Genomic DNA, 16,600 nt, shown 5'->3' on the forward strand with positions numbered 1-16,600 from the left:
GGCTCACTCAGTCCTTGACCCCAGCATCGGTCCCAAGACTGCCCAGCACTGCATACCATTGGGTGACAGCCAGTAACAGTCACTTTCCTGGCCCCTGCCAGGAAGAGCACTCCCAAACCATCCATGAAAAAGGGGGCACTGATGCAGAAGCTTGCGTCCTGGGTTCTTGGCCTCACCATGCCACTAGCAAGAGTGTGGGGTCCCTTCTCTAAGGACATGGTTCTTTACCTGTGAAGTAGAGATCGCCGTTTCACTCAACTGTGAGGATCACATGATATTAAAGGATGTGAGAGGGTACACACATGGAGTACTATGCAGCCATAAAAAGGGATGAGTTCGTGTCCTTTGTAGGGACATGGATGAAGCTGGAAACCATCATTCTGAGCAAACTATCGCAAGGACAGGAAACCAAACACCGCATGTTCTCACTCATAGGTGGGAATTGAACAATGAGAACACTTGGACGCAGGGTGGGGAACATTACACACCGGGGCCTGTCATAGGGTGAGGTGGGGGAGGGATAGCATTAGGAGATATACCTAATGTAAATGACGAGTTAATGGGTGCAGCACACAGACATGGCACATGTATACATATGTAACACACCTGCACGTTGTGTACATCTTCCCTGGAACTTAAAGTATTTGAAAAAAAAAAAGGATATGAGAGGGGCTTCGCCCGGTACATGGTGATTTCCCTGTCTGGAATTTTGTGTCGAGAATGGATCCTGGCATTAAATCCTGTCTGGGTTCCAACAGGCCCTGACAGGCCTCCTTGCCAATGGGTGGCCCTCAGTGTAACCTGCATCCGGCCCCAGAATCAGCTTCCTGAACAAGTCCTTCCATGTCGACAGCCCTGCAATACCGACAGCAGGTCCCCCGGCCATATGAGGGGCTAGAGGGGATTGATTCAAGGTCCCTGTGAACCTGGCCCCGACCTCAACTTCCCCCTCCTTCCCAACCCAAACCCCCCACCATGTCAGCCTGCACCTTCAGGCCTCTGGGGACCCCTCCCTCCCCACCACCGTCAGCAGCCTCTGCCTTCCACTGCCGCCATCAGCTTGCTGATGTGGGAAGTCCATGAGCTGTATTGTCTGCACACGGAACTCACTGTTGGTAACAGTTCAGAGGCCTTTTAGAAAGGGGCTTTCATAGGAGTTCTGGGCTGGGCTCTGCATTAGGTAGTTTTCCAGGTAGGTGGGAGGTTATTATCTGGATACTAATCATCTCATAAAATAATAAGAAAACCGCCATTGATGGAGCACTTCCTCTGTGCTGGGCACAGTGCTAAGCATTTCACATGCACCGTACATGCATTCCTGACAGCCCCAGAAAGCTGGTAGGGAGGCCAAACTGTTTGCTGAAAGCGCCCCAGCCTGTCCGTGGCAGGGCGGGTATTTAAGTGTGTCCTACGAGTATGGCCTGCTACCTCCAGCCTATGCCCTTCACAGCAGCACAGACTGGCTCCGAGGGCAGCATTTTCTGTGCCTGGTGACAGGATGAGCCCCTGGAGGAGTGAGACAGCCTCAGTCTTGTCTTTCCCCTTGCAGCAGTGCTGAGTGCCGTGCTCGTTCTGAACTGGCATTCGTGAACATTTGCTGCACTGAACGCCAGAGAGGTCCTGGTTAGACTGTCAGATGGAAGGAGGTAGTGTGTGTTTCTCTGTAGGCGGGGAACACCGCTTCCTTGGCCTGGCGAGCCCTGCCCAACCTACGTGGAGCCCATGACCACAGTGTGTTGCGAGGGCAGTGAGTGTTCACAGGCAAGACCCCACTACTGAGGAGCGTGAAGGTTTTGACCCACGCTGTTTCTGATCCAGGGAAGTTTTCCCCTCCTTCCCACCCCTAGGAAGTCCCTATATTCATGCCAAATTTAGTGTAGTCCGGGTGTGGTGGCTCAGGCCTGTAATCCCAGCATTTTGGGAGGCTGAGGTGGGCAGATCACTTGAGGTCAGGAGTTCAAGACCAGCCTGGGCAAGATGGTGAAACTCTGTCTCTACTAAAAATACAAAAATTAACCAGGCATGGTGGCGTGCGCCTGTAGTCCCAACTACTCAGGAGGCCGAGGCAGGAGAATCACTTGAACTCAGGAAGCGGAGGTTGCAGTAAGCAAAGATTGTGCCACTATATTCCAGCCTGGGTGACAGAGCGAGACTCTGTCTCAAAAAAAAAAAAAAAAAAAGCTGGCCGGGCACAGTGGTTCACGCCTGTAATCCCAGCACTTTGGGAGGCTGAAGTGGGTGGATCACCTGAGGTCAGGAGTTCCAGACCAGCCTGGTCAACATGGAGAAACCCTGTCTCTACTAAAAATACAAAAAATTAGCCGGGCGTGGTGGCGCATGCCTGTAATCCCAGCTACTCCAGAGGCTGAGGCAGGAGAATCACTGGAACCTGGGAGGCGGAGGTTGCGGTGAGCCAAGATTGTACCATTGCACTCCAGCCTGGGCAACAAGAGCAAAACTCCGTCTCAAAAACAAAACAAAACAAAACAAAACAAAACAAAACAACAAAACCAAATTTAGTGTGGACACTCCATCAGCACAGCACACTATGTCCCAGAACTCTTGGGCTCACTGAGCCTCCTATGTATGTTGATGGTGAGGGATGGGAGACAGCCGAGAGGTGCAATGTCTAAGAAAACAGTCCTTGAGCAATGGGCTCAGAGTAAGAGGCGTTAAATGGAGACTTGAAGAAACAGGAAGCTCCAAAGCCCACTGTCTGCCACTAGCCAATTTAGCAGAAGCCACAGGAAGACAGTAGGATTGTCTTGATTTCCCAAGGAAGGCAGATTGAGACACAGCACTAGGTCCCCAACCCTCACTATCAAGCAGGTGCCAGCCCTACCAGCCAGGTTCCCCTTCTAGAGTTCAGAATGTGGACAGAAGTCATGAGGTTTTCCAGCTCTTGCAAATGGCTGGGCACACGATGGGGCCCCCTGGGTGTGAAATGCGTACACTATCTTCCCTTACCTTCCAGCCTCCTTGCCCTGACTTGGGTCTTTGCATGGGGGATCTGAGCCCGTGCAGGAGGTGGCAGCCTCTTCTGGGTCCCCTACCCTTGCTCAGCAAGACACACTGCTCACCAGACACATTCTGGGACCCAGGGACCTCAAGAAGGTACCGTGGGCTGTGGGAGGGGTGGATCACTGGCCCAGGAACCTTCATCTCTGGCAGAGCAACCTTCACCAGGGCCCCTTCTGACACATGAGCCGTCCTGATCAGATCACTGGTAATTGAGTTGCCTTGGGGGGTAAATTCCATCCAGATGTGGAGGGCGGGGTGGACTTCCTGAGCAGAGCAGGGGCGGGGCACTGATACATGGGGCCAGTCTGTCAACTCACCAAGTACCTAAGAGGCCTGGGATGGAACATCATCTTCTGAAAAAGCCAGATGTAGAATTTCAAGGCCAGGATGTCTGAGTCCAGCCTTCTTAGTGAGCAGATAAGGAAACTGAGGCCTAGAGAGCCTAGAGAACAAAAAGGACTAGTCCCACAGTGACTGCTGGATGTGTGGGATCAGAATTCCAGATCTCCTATCTGGCCAGATCTCTTCTCTGGGGATGTTTAGGGGAAAGTCGGCAGGGTGGCCCCCTCCCCCAGGAATCTCCATCAAGCCCTGGATTCGGAGGTCAGGAGTAGGGGTCAGGAGCAGAGGATCTGTGGTTGGGGGAGGCTCTAATCACCTCCAGCTTAAACCCCCAAACCATAGAGAGCTGTGTTTTATTTGCAGAGATTGTGGGGATGGAGGAGAAAAGAGTCTAGGGGCAAGCCTGTGAACAAGACTTCCCCCCAACCCACCTGCCCTTGCAGGGTCATGGGAGAGCCTGTGGCCCCGGCCTCTTTTCCCAGGGGAGGCCCCTCCATGCTTCTCTCCTTTGAGAAGAGCCGCTGGGCCACATACCTTCCTGGCTCCTTTGGGCCGACTTACGGGAAGGCAGGAAGGGGCCAGCCAGCTAGGGGGGTGGGGGGCATGAGAACTTGGAGAGAATGAGAGGAAATGAGGGGGGAGTGGGCTGGGGTGGGGGGAGATTAAGAAGGGAATTTTTTTCCTCCTGCCTCATGTTTTGGCTGCCTTAGTGTGAACATGTCTAGGCGCCTTATCGCGAAGGCCAGCACAGTCTGCATGAGAAAGAAAATAGTGTCTGCAGCGGAGAAAATTACATCTTGATAAAATAGCCCTTTGGAATGACATTGTGGGTCTCTTATCAGCGAGTGGCTAGGCCTTACATACCTCTTGTCTGCCTGTCCCCAGGCCCCCGGATCCCTCCTTTTCTTCTCTCTCCCCTGTCTCCTGACTCCCAAAGCCTACCCAGAAAGTGGCCTATGCCGAAACTGTCAGCGAAGTGTGGAGGCCCAAGTTCTAGTCCTGTCGCTCCTGATGCTGTGAGACCTGAGCCAAGTTCTTCTCCTTGCTGGGCCTCTGTTTCCCTTCAGTGAGGAACAGGGAAAGGTGGAGGAACAAGATGGTTTCTGAAGATCCTTCCAGCATTAGCATCTCACAGTGCTGACATTTTCATACTTGGTGATTCTGTGTGTTTTGAACTTTTCCAACCTCTTCCCAAATGCCATTGCATGCTAAATGTCTACAATCTACAATGTGCAAATCCCCTTCATTTCCATTAGACACATGAAGTTCTCGCTTCATCTCAAGGTAAAGCTACCCAGCCCAGAGTCTCTGCAGCTCAGAAGAGGGTCTGCCTTAGCTTCCGCCTGAGAAGTCTTGCAACAGCACGAGGTCTTCCAACTTTTTAGGCATAAGTATTTTTTGCCTCAAAATATTTCCTACATGTAAACCCATATAAAATAACAGACAAGTGAAGCCATCATGCCTGCTTCATCCCATCCCCCTCATCCTCCACATCTGCTTCCCTCAGGCCTCTGACCTCCTTCCACAGCATCCGAGGCCCCACTGAAGCCCCTTGCAAACTTCTGGGGCAGCGGATGGAGGTCTCGACATAGCGGCAAGAGTCCCGCTCAACCATTACGTTGCTGTGCAAACTTGGAAGAGACTTTCCCCCTCTCTGAGCCTCAGTTTTTATCATCTGAAAAAAAACTGAGGAGAGTGTTCACCACGCGCACCTCCCCAGGTTGTTCAGGGATAAACTAAGTGGTAAATAGGAAAGTGCTCTGTGAACTGAAAGACTTGATGATGATGAGAGAACTTGTAGTCTGCAAATGTGAGGCCCGGGAAAACTTGTAGTGACCATCTGTGCAATTCCTTCTTCTTACAGTTGGGGAGACTGAGGCCCAGGGAGAGGGGGAAGGAATTTGACAAAGGCCACACAGGGAGATGGCAGCAGATCCAGGGGCAGGTGGAGGGACCCATGCCATCTATCAGGAAGGCCTGTTGGTAGGTTGGGGGGGAAACTGGTTGCTTTTTAGGGATCCTGCCCAGCTTGAGGATTTGCTTTGACCTCTCTGAGCTACTCAGAGTCTGGGTTTTCCCCACTTCCAGCCTCCTGGCTTTGCAAGGCAGGGATGGGGAGAAAGCCCCTTTGTGTAGCAGCCAAGCCCCAGCTCTGACCCAAGTTTCTGTTCCCTAAAGATCTTCCCCCGGCAGAGAAGCCTCAATCTGCACTGCCCCAGCCCCACTTGGCCAGGCTTCCCTGCCACCTTCCACACCACCCTCAAGCCGCAAGTCTTGGCCCACACACAGGATTCCACAGAGCGCCTCTGTCCTCTGGCCATCTGGATGGCAGGGCGGGAGCTAACACACATCTGCAGGCTGAAGAAGGATAGCACCAGGGCCAGCATGGCCATGCAGGGTACCCCCCTTCGCCCAGCAGGGACACCCACTGCCCCAGGTCTGACTTCATTATCGCCTCACTTTGTGAAGCTTTATTATTCCAGAACCAAGCACTGCCAGAGCTGGCAGCCCCCTAAGTCTTCCATGACTTGTACCTACATAGCTCTGAAACCACCATTCCACTGACCACACACTGCCCATTTACCCACCAAACCCAGACACTGCCTCTGAATTCTTCTTATCACAGTTCCAGCAGCACCGGCCAACCAGAACAGACACAAATGTTTTTATTGTCAGAAATAGGCCACGCCCTGGGCGTGCTGGCTCATGCCTGTAATCCCAGAACTTTGGGAGGCCCAACTGTGGGGACTACTTGAGCCCAGGAGTTCGAGACCAGCCTGGGCAGTGAGGCAAAACCCCATTTCTACAAAAACACGAAAATTAGCCAGTGTGGTGGTGAATGCCTGTAGCCCCAGCTACTTGGGAGGCGGAGGTGGGAGGATGGTTTGAACACGGGAGGCAGAGGTTGCAGTGAACCGAGATCATACCACGGCACTCCAGCCTGGAAGACAGAGCAAGACCCTGTCTCAAAAAACTAAAAAGAAATAGGCCAAGTCACTCTGGAATATATAAAACAGAGCCAAAGCTCAGAAGGGAAAGGAGTGTTGCCTGAAGCTGCACAACACATAAGAAACTGAGTAGGGAACAGAACCCAGGTCTCCGGGGCTCCGCCTGCAACTCCTGCAGACTCAGCATCCAAAAGCTCAGAAAGGAGCTTCCCTCTCTGTCCTGGCTCTGCGCTGGCTCCAGCTCCCAGGCCAAACCTCATTCTTACTCCCTGCCTGAAGATAGCACACAAGCCAGGGCCGCCAGGCATGCCCTGGTCTGGGGGTCTAAGGCCATTTCTCTTCAAATGAGAAAGCCAGAGACCAGGCCATAAGAGGGAGAATTCAAAGAAGTGGGTCTACTCAGACTCCAGTGGGCTACCTGTACAACTCTAAAGGACTGTCCCGGGACTGAGGGGAGCACTTTGTTCAGAAGGCAGCGGTAAATCTCCAGAGACATAACAGGAAGGCAGGTTTCTGTTCAGCCTAAGGAAGAGCTTCCTAAGCTGCCCAGTGATGGAAAGACATACCTTGGTAGGTGGTGAGCACCCTACCACTGGACACAAGGTTCAGATGCCCACATGGGGTGGGCAGGACTTGTAGGTGGTATTAGAGGAGATGCCCTTAAAAGCCCTTCTCCATCTTGAGAGGGTGTGATTTGGGCAAACACACTCAGTTACTCAAGCTCACAAACCACAGTCCCTTAAACACAAGATCCCCTGTCTTCTGAAAGAAGGCTCAAGACTTAACACCTGAGGAGTGTCCTCTGTCCTTCAGGCCACGGCTCAATGGGAGGAAGCGTGCTTGGACTCCAAGATTGCTGTCTTACACTAGCTGGCCTATGGGTCCAGCCCCAATGCCTCCTTCTCCTACATGGAGCCTTCAGAATTTCCCCCATTTGGAATGTTCTTAACCTACTTGCAGATTCCCACACTAGCATGTTTTGTTGGTTTAATTCCACCTTGAATCAGAACAGTGTTTCTCAAGATTTTTTTTTTTCTTGGTGGCATAGGGACATGGAAATATCCAATATCACTTAGCAGTGAGAAAGCTGTTCCTTTAAAAACTCTTTCATTCATCGAGGGTGGGGTTGCCAGATTCAGCAAGTACAAACACAGGAGACCAGTTAATTTGAATTTCAGATAAACAACAAATAACTTTTTTCAGGGTAAGTAGGGCCTCCACAATATTTAGGATATATACTAAAAAATTATTCATTGTTTATCTGAAATTCAAACCTAATGGGCATCTTGCATTTTTTCTTCTTCTTCTTCTTCTTTTTTTTTTTTTTTGATGATTTTGTTGTTTTGTTTTGTTTTGTTTTTGAGATGGAGTTTTGCTCTTGTTGCCCAGGCTGGAGTGCAATAGTGCAATCTCAGCTCACTGCAACCTCCACCTCCTGGGTTCAAGCAATTGTCCCACCTCAGCCTCCCGAGTAGCTGGGATTACAGGCATGCACCACCACGCCCATCTAATTTTGTATTTTTAAGTAGAGATGGGGTTTCTCCATGTTGGTCAGGCTGGTCTCGAACTCCAGACCTCAGGTGATTCACCCACCTCGGCCTCCCAAAGTGCTGGGATTACAGGAGTGAGTCAGGGCCTCTTGTATTTTATCTAATCAAGAAGAAAGTCTTAGTTGGGTGCTAGCCTGTCCTTAACACAGTTCTGACACTTGTTAATCTCTCTTTTTATCAGAGAGAGAGAGAGAGAGAGAGAGAGAGAGAGAGAACAAGTCTTAGGCTTTAGGTAAAATTTAACAACATTGTTTTGTTTTTATTGTATTTTATTTACATGGTTACTATGTATGGTGAGTGTTACCATCTTCCCTTTACAGTAGCAATATCAAATTCCCTTTGAAATAAATGTATTCAGGTTTTAAAAAGTGAATCAATTTAAAGAAAACTGTTATGTAAGTAACGTCACAGGCTCAATGCAGTTGTGACAAAAAACAGGAAGGTGAAGGCCAAGAGACCAAGGCTTGGGGCTATCTGAGAAGGTGCTTCTGCCCTTTCCCATCTGTGAACTCCAGGGTCCCTTCTTCCCCTGCCCCGTCCCTGGTCCCACACAGGCTTGATGGCTGGAATTCTGCAGCCCCCCGGGCAGGCCTGCAGGAAGTGCTGGGGGCTCAGCTGTGCATGCTGCATTTCTGGGGGAGAGGTTTCAGTCCATTCTCCATCACCGAGGTCCCCAGAGCCCCTTTATACAAAACAGCCTCCCCGTCCCGGGCTCGACTTCAGAGGGGCTGTTTCTGAGGAGGCAGCCGCCAGGGACTTCTCAATGTGTTTCCAAGTCAAATCCCAGCCTTTTCAGCTTTGCCAAGACCCACCCCCCCTTCCACTCTGGCTGCCTCCAGGAGCCAGGGCTGCAGGCCATGTCCTCCAGACACCCCTCCCCCACCTACCAGACCTTCCGGCCCAGACACCATTCGTGCCCCCAACCCAGGCCTGGCACCTTTGCCTCATCTGTTCCCCACCCCCTCTAACCCTGAGGCTCAGAAAAGAGCCTTGGAATTAGAGGTAGGGGCTTGGAGGGGGGCAGAAAAGGAGCTAATTCCCTGGATTGTAGAGAAGGCCCCAGTCCCTTCTTAGACTAGGACTGGGGTCGGGATGGGGAGGTATAGCAGCAAGTCTATGCTTAGACCTTAGAAGCCCCCTTCCCACTTTTTTATTGTCACCACCAGCAACAACGACAAGAGCCCTTCCTTTTCGAGGCTCTTCACGTGTCAGGCACTGTGCTAAGTATTTTCTGTGAATCTTCTTATTGCACCCACACAGGGACCCTCTGAACTGAGAATTGCCATTATCTTATTTTAGAGAGGAAAAAGCTGAGGCTCGGTTGTGTTAAGTAACTTGCTCAAGGTCACATAGCTAAAAGGGACAGAGCCCAGGATTTGAACCTATGCAGGGTGACTGCAGACACCCACACAAGCGCCACCCTCAGATGCACAGTATCAGCCCCAAAAGACTTCTAGGATGTGAGGTGGGGAAACTGAGAAACCAAGAGGCAGAGGCTGCCTACCAGGCTGGGTTTGACTCTGGTAGAAATCCCCTCTGCCGTCTCGCCCAGTGTCTGATCACCACCAGAGCTGAAGTGCCCTACCAATTTGCTGTGTGGCCTAGAGCAGCCCCTTGGCCCTCTCTGGGCCTCCACATCCCCTTCTGAGCTCTATCTTAGAGGCTTTTCAGCTTGGCTGGCTGTGGTGGTCCCTCTGCCCCACTCCAGGGGCCTACGGTCGCAGCCAGGAGATGAGCCAGGGGAGCACATAGGGGAGAGGCATGGGGACCATCTCAGGCCTCATTCCCCTCTTGATCCTCAGCAAAGATGCTTCTCCCCAGGGCAGAGGCAGGCTCCAGCTCAGACATCAAAGAGCCTGTGCGGCTGGTGCTTTGATGGGAGCCTTGTAAAATAATAGGAAACATGAGGATGACACTGTGCCCCAGCCCAAAGCGCAAGGCTTGGAAAAATGAAAAGAGGAAACTCTTGGCAGCCCTCCGTGCGGGCTTTGGCTGAACTTCGCTCCTTGCAGCTGTCGGCAGCCTGTCCTCTCCCCACCAGGTTGTTTGCAGCCACCCCCGGGGGGGATGTGGGTCCTTGCCTGACTGGTGAACTGGGGACCTCTCCCCACAGCAAAGGAACTTGTCTACTGGAATCCCTTTCTCCCAGGCTCCAGAGCGCTACAGAGAGCACAGAGCTGGGGGCTTTGAAAGGGCTCACAGGGGCTCTGAATAAACCCTCATTTGAAGATACTTTAGTCCATCTCAGACCTGGAGCCTGTGTGGCTTATAATCCAATAATTTGCTCTTTCTACCCCCTGCCAAATGCATTAGCAGCAACTGACCAGACCACGGAGGCCTGTCATTCCCCTGCTCAAAACCTTCTAGGTAACAATGTGGTGACACATACTGAATTAAACGCATGTATCCTTTGACCAGCAATACCACTTTCTAGGAAGTTATTCAGCTGGCGCACCAGCCCACATGCTCAAAGGTGAATGCGTGAGGATATGTTCGTCACAGGATTGTTTGTGGAAGCAAATGGCTAGAAATGATGTCAAGGTCCATTCGTAGGGATGGGTAATGAAGTGCAGAGTGTCCATATGGCAGGACAGTAAGTGGGGGTAAAACCAATGAGATAGACCTACATGTGCCGCTCAGAAATGATCTATAAGGCCGGGTGTGGTGGTTCACACTTGTAATCCTAGGACTTTGGGAGGCTGATGTGGGTGGATCACTTGAGGTCAGGAGTTCAAGACCAGCCTGGCCAACATGGCCAAACCCCATCTCTACTGAAAATACAAAAACAAATAGCTGGGTGTGGTGGCACACACCTGTAGTACCAGCTACCCGGGAGGCTGAGGCAGGAGAATTGCTTGAACCCAGGAGGCGGAGGTTGCAGTTAGCCAAGATGGCTCCACTGTACTCCAGCCTAGGCAACAGAGTGAGACTCCGTCTCCAGAAAAAAAAAAAATCTATAAAGCATACACTGGAACAGAGAATGGTGTGTATAGTACATTACCACTTACAAAAAGGAAGCAATGGAATACATTGAATCAATATAGCCTCGAATATCGCTCCATCTTAGACATACAAGACCTGTCAAAAGGGTTTACTTCTCCAGGAGGAATTGGGAGAGGGGGAAGAAAAATTTATTTTTTACTAAACATTCAGTTGTATTGTTTGCTGCCTCTTTTTTTTTTTGTAAATAAGTGACAGTGCAATACAAACTTTTTAATGTCAAAAAGTGTGAACACCTTTAAAAAAAACGGTTCCATATTCCACAGAGGATAAAGTCCAAAGCCCTCATTAGACTGACTTTATGGTCCCTGGGAGCTCCTGGGAGCACCGCCCCAGCCTTCTCTTCTCTCCCCTGTCCCCTTCCTCCACCCCACCCCTAACCTTTGTCATATGGCAAGGTTTTTCTCCCCCACTCTCCTAGACAGACTGAGATCCCCTTCTCTCTGACGCCCACAATCCTGTGTCTGGGGGTCTGAGATGCTCAAGACCTACTTTCTTCCATGGCTGCTGCAGAGGTCCTTCCCTTCCTGACTTGTGAAGCCCCTTTTCCTCTGGGTGGGGACAGGCAGTCGAGGCTCGCTCCGGAGAAGGGGAATTTCCACCTGGCAGACACACCCCCAGCTTCAGAGGCTGGCGTTGCAGAAGTCCAGGGTAGGGAGAAAGTTCCAGGCAGGTTATGTGGTGCCAGAAACTCACTAAGGGCTCTTTTATAACACGCAGATTCCCCCGACCCCCGGGGCACACCAGAGAGCGGAAAGTCATGCATGGAGATAGGGCCGGTGGCCAGACTGGCTTAAGAGGGAGTTGGAGGCTGGTCCTCAGACCAGGATGGGAGGTCCCAGAAGCTCCCAGGGTCCATAAAGTCAGGCTGAGGCCTTTGGACTTTATTGTCTATGGAATATGGAACCATGTTTTCACACTTTTATGAAACTAAAAAAATTCATACTGTACACTGACTCATTGTAAAATCACTTCACTTTACTCCCAGGGGCCTGGCGTCCACCCTGACAACTCTATTGGGCTTTGAGAAAGGTATGGGGAGGGATATCCGACACAGCTCAGCAAGGCTGACCTTCCCAAAAATGCAACAGAATAGCTAGATTTTGCCCCTGGGAGAGACCCAATCTTTTCTTCTAAAGAGAAAATGGAGTCCCAATAACTTGTTCCAAGTCACACAGAAACCTCAGAAGAAACAGGACTGGAATGAAGCTTTCTGACCCCTTTCCCAGAGGCTGTTTCATACAGCAGTGCGAAAACAGATTTGTGGACACCTAATTTGCTGTGTGGCCTTGGACACATCGATTTCACTTCTCAGAGCCTATCTGCTCATCTCCTATAAGAGGGAATTGAGCTCTTACTTGTCCCTTCTAATTATAATGCTATGTTTTATTTTAACAATATAATAAATAAAAGGTACCTGTCTTTAGCATTCTAGAGTTTCATGATTATGAACATTCTAACAGTCTAACATTCTAAAGTTCTGCCCAGACATCCATTCATCCATCCTTCCATCCACCCATCCATGTATCCATCTGCCTATTTATCCACCTATCTACCCAGCATCCATTCTTCTATATATTCTTCCACTCATTCATCCTGCCACTCACCCATCCACATATCATCCACATAGCCATCCATGAATCCACATCTTCATCCCTGCATCCACATATACCTACATGCAGCATTCACATACACATACATGCATCCATCCACATGTTCATCTGTGAGTCCACATATCTATCCATGCATCCATATATCCATCCATCCAACCACATATCCATCTATGCATGCCAATATCCATCCATCCATCCATCCACATATCCATCCATATATCCACCCATGTACCCATATATCCATCCATACATCCAAATATTCATCCATGCATCCATATATCCATCCATGAATCCATATATCCGTGAATCCACATATACATACATGCATCCACATACACATCCATGCATCCACATATCCATCCATGCATCCATGTGTACATCTACCCATCCACATCCACTCAAGCATCCATTTGTTCAACTAATATTTATCAGGTTTTTACTACATTCCAGGGCCTGAGGATAGTCCGGTGAACATGATAGACACAACTGTTACCCTTTCAGGGCTTGCAGTTAGAAGGGGCACAATATCAATCAAATAATTCCACAAATAAATATATAATAACAAACTAAAGTTCCGCCCAGACATCATCCATCCATCCATCCATCCATCCATCCTTCCGTCCACCCATCCATGTATCTGTCCGTCTATTTATCCACCTACCTAACCAGCATAGGAGAAGCCTCAGTTTTAGAAGTGCTATTCTGGAGTTTGACCATATCTCCAGTTTATAGTGGGGGTTGGGGGTTAGGTATCAGGGCGAGCTTCCCTAAGGAAGAGTACCTGGAGCTAAGACCCGAAAGATGAGAAGGCATTTGACAACGAGAGGGAGATTGAGGAGGCAGGTGAGTCCACAGGCTGCGCTTTTGGTAGCTCCACTGCAGCGTGATTGATTCTAACCTCTGTGATTTGTGGTTTAACTGAGCTTATCACAGCAGTGGCCTCAGCTGCCTCACCCTAGAGACAGCCATCAAGCATGGGCTTTCCCTTCTCCCTTCCCGATTTTCCAGCCCCACCAGATCTGCCAAGGCCGAGGGCAGCCTCTGCCTGGCACTCACCTCTGCCAGTCCTGCATGCGGGCCTGCAGCTGCGCCATACAGCAGGGAACCTGATGCCAGTGCATCCTGAGGACCTTCAGAGCCTGGTACTTGTGCCGGACCCTGGCAGCGTCCCTCGCTGGGGATGGCACAGTCACTAGGAGCCTCTTGGCTCCTCCTTCCATGGGGCCTGGTTTATGACGCCAAGGAGAACTTTGCCCAGCTCAGGGCCTCCCAAGTTCCTCTGGGGCCAACCCTGGCAGAGCCTTCAAGAGCTCCCCAGACGGGTTCCTGGGCCAGGCTCACCTGTCAGCCCTTCCTCCAAGGAAGAAGCTGCAGGACGCCAAGAGCTCAAATGGCTTCTTTAGCCAAAAGCCTCCCTCTGATCAGGCTGTCACCTTGCTGGTCCCAGGGCTCAATGGGTATGTTTTGGCTTCCATACCTTGGCTCAAACAGTGCCCACTTTCCAGGCTGTCCCCCTCTTTCCTCCCATCCTTTTCAAGGTCTGCTGAAACCCCAACTCCTTGTCAAAGCCTTTATCCGTTGGGTGCCCCAGTCCCTTCCTCATCCAAGGCAGGTCAGCCTGCTGGGATAGCTGAGGTTTTAGAGAAAACAGACCTAAGTTTGAATCCTGACGATTGTGAGCCTTGGTTTCTTTGTCTGTAGAATGGGGGAAAGATGATAATCATAGTATCTACTTGTTGGGAAGGCTAGATAAGAGAATGTATATAAAGGGCCTGGTGCACACAAGCACCCAGCACATGGAAGATACAAGTCACTTCAGGGCCACTCTGAACTCCCTTAGGATTCCACGTCTGAGCCATGTATTTGGAGTGCAGCACATGCCACCCTAGACCATTAGTGCTCCCAGTGGCCTGTGCTGTTTCCTCAAATAAAAGCCCTGGCCTGGGCACAGGGAGCCTCAACTATGAAGCCTGGCTCTATGCTCCCTCCTCGTGTGACCTGACAAGTCCCCTCCTTCTAGGCCTCACATGATGGGATGAGCTCTCAGTTTCCCAAAAGATTGGAACCTGGGCTACCCACCCCACCACAGCCCCAGTGGCGACCTCAGTGCCAGGCACACAGTCGGTAGGTCCTCAAGTGGCTTGAGAGAGCAGAAGAGGAGAGAGCAGGGAGAGGCAGACAGGGAAAAAGAGGGAAAGAAAAAGGATTCAGGGAGAGGGGCAAGGGGCTGCGCCCATCCAGTTCAGAAGCGCAGACCTGGGCAAAACTCTGCACCTATACAAGCCAAGAAGGTGGTTTACAGCCTGTGTTTATTATACTTACTGTGTCTCCAGCTGCCTGAATCTGGACAAGCCAGGTCTGTTCTACTGTGTACCAAGGGCTGGGTGAGGTGTTGGGGGTTCATGTGGTGAACACTCGGCTACTGCAGCCCGGGCAGGAAGGCAGCGTGCAGGGAGTTGGGGGGCCAGGTTGTGTCCGACTGGTGGGAGGGCAGTGTGTGCTGAGGGTGGGGCTCCTCTGCTCAGCATCTCTGTGACCTTAGGCAAGTGACTTTCCCTCATGCTTACAATGAAGCTAACGAAAGGAGGTTTACGCAATGCCTGGGAAGGGCCTGGCATGTAGTAAATGCTCAATAGGTGCTATTAAAATTATTATTACATTATTATTATTGTGTGTCTGAATGTGATCTGCATGTGTGAAGCAATGAAGGTGCAGTCTTTAGTTAGAGAGAGGGAGACAGAGTGTGTGTGTGTGTGTGTGTGTGTGTGTGTGTGTAGGGTAGAGAACGCTGCTGGTAGTAGTTGACTTTATGTGCAAAGTTAACTGAGCGTCTGCGTGCAAATGTCAAGAAAACTGCTAGTTCCATGCAGTTGGGATTCTCGGGTTCCAGGAAGCCTTGAGAAGTCACCCCTAAGTCCATTCTACTCCTCCAGCCTCCTCTGAGCAGCCACAGCTCATGCCGCTTTGTCACACATCCCTGTCCTCAAAGAGAAGCAACCAAGTCTTCCTTAGCGGCTCACTGCAGGGCTGAGCTGCTCTTGCCCTGACCAGGGTTTCCAGTCTGTTGGTAGGAAGCTGGGCTGCCACTGCACAGGCCCCTGCCTGGAGCAGTGCCCGTGACATGAACATCCTGCCCTTGTGCCTCTCACAGTCCCCACGTGAGTCGCAGAAGTCCCTGCAGTGGGCATATCGTAGAGGACCTGCTGTCATTTACAGACTGTATAAACTGAAGGAAGCTGTGGTACTGCCCCCCACCCCGTCACTCCCAATGGGTAAAGTGTGGACCAGACAGGACCCAGCCAAGGTCCTCTCTGTTCCATTCCAGGACTTCCCCACCATGAGATGCCCTCTAGAGAGAGATCAATGGGGCGAGATATTTCTGGGCTCCCAGGCCAACCTTGTCTGGCCAGAGTGCCACCCCAGCCACAGGTGAAGGTGAAGGGCCTTGCAGTACCACTAACCACCTTCCAAGGTGGGGTGGGGGCATGGTGGACATCGCGGGCAGCTCTGAGGGAAGGACATAAGCAGAGGGAAGAATGAGGGCCGGCGTGTGCGAGTTCAGTTGGTTCATAGGTTTACCCTTTGAGCAGTTTTACTTCTAGCCATTTCTCCCAAGGAAATAATTCACATGTGTACGAAGGTGCAGGTACCAAGATATTCAATGCTGCATTGTCCATTCAAGGGAAATTTTGAAAATCCCCTGAAAGCTCGACAACATCGGGCAGCTATACGATGGAACGGCCCTAAAAAGGTTGAAGTGGATCTGCATGTCCTAGCGTGGCCAGGTGTGCACCACTGGTGTTGAGTAAAAGAAGGAACGTGAAAAAGCTAGATGGGTATGATAAGCTCACCTTCCTGAAGAGTAAACATACATAAATACTACATAGACCCAGGATAGAAATAATAGGAGAAATGACACCAACATATTGGCAGTTAGTCATTTAACATGGTAATTTTGGGGTGATATTTAGTTCTCTTTTTTGTTATATTCTCTTCTAGTTATTATGTGTTTAATAATAAAATCATTGGCTGTGTGCAGGGTTCATGCCTGTAATCCCAGCACTTTGGGAGGTTGAGGTGGGAGGATTTCTTGAGGCCAGGAGTTTGAAATCCTGTCTCTTAAAAA

This window comes from Mandrillus leucophaeus, unplaced genomic scaffold (assembly GCF_000951045.1).
Source record: "Mandrillus leucophaeus isolate KB7577 unplaced genomic scaffold, Mleu.le_1.0 Scaffold282, whole genome shotgun sequence".
NCBI classification, from domain to species: Eukaryota; Metazoa; Chordata; class Mammalia; order Primates; family Cercopithecidae; genus Mandrillus; species Mandrillus leucophaeus.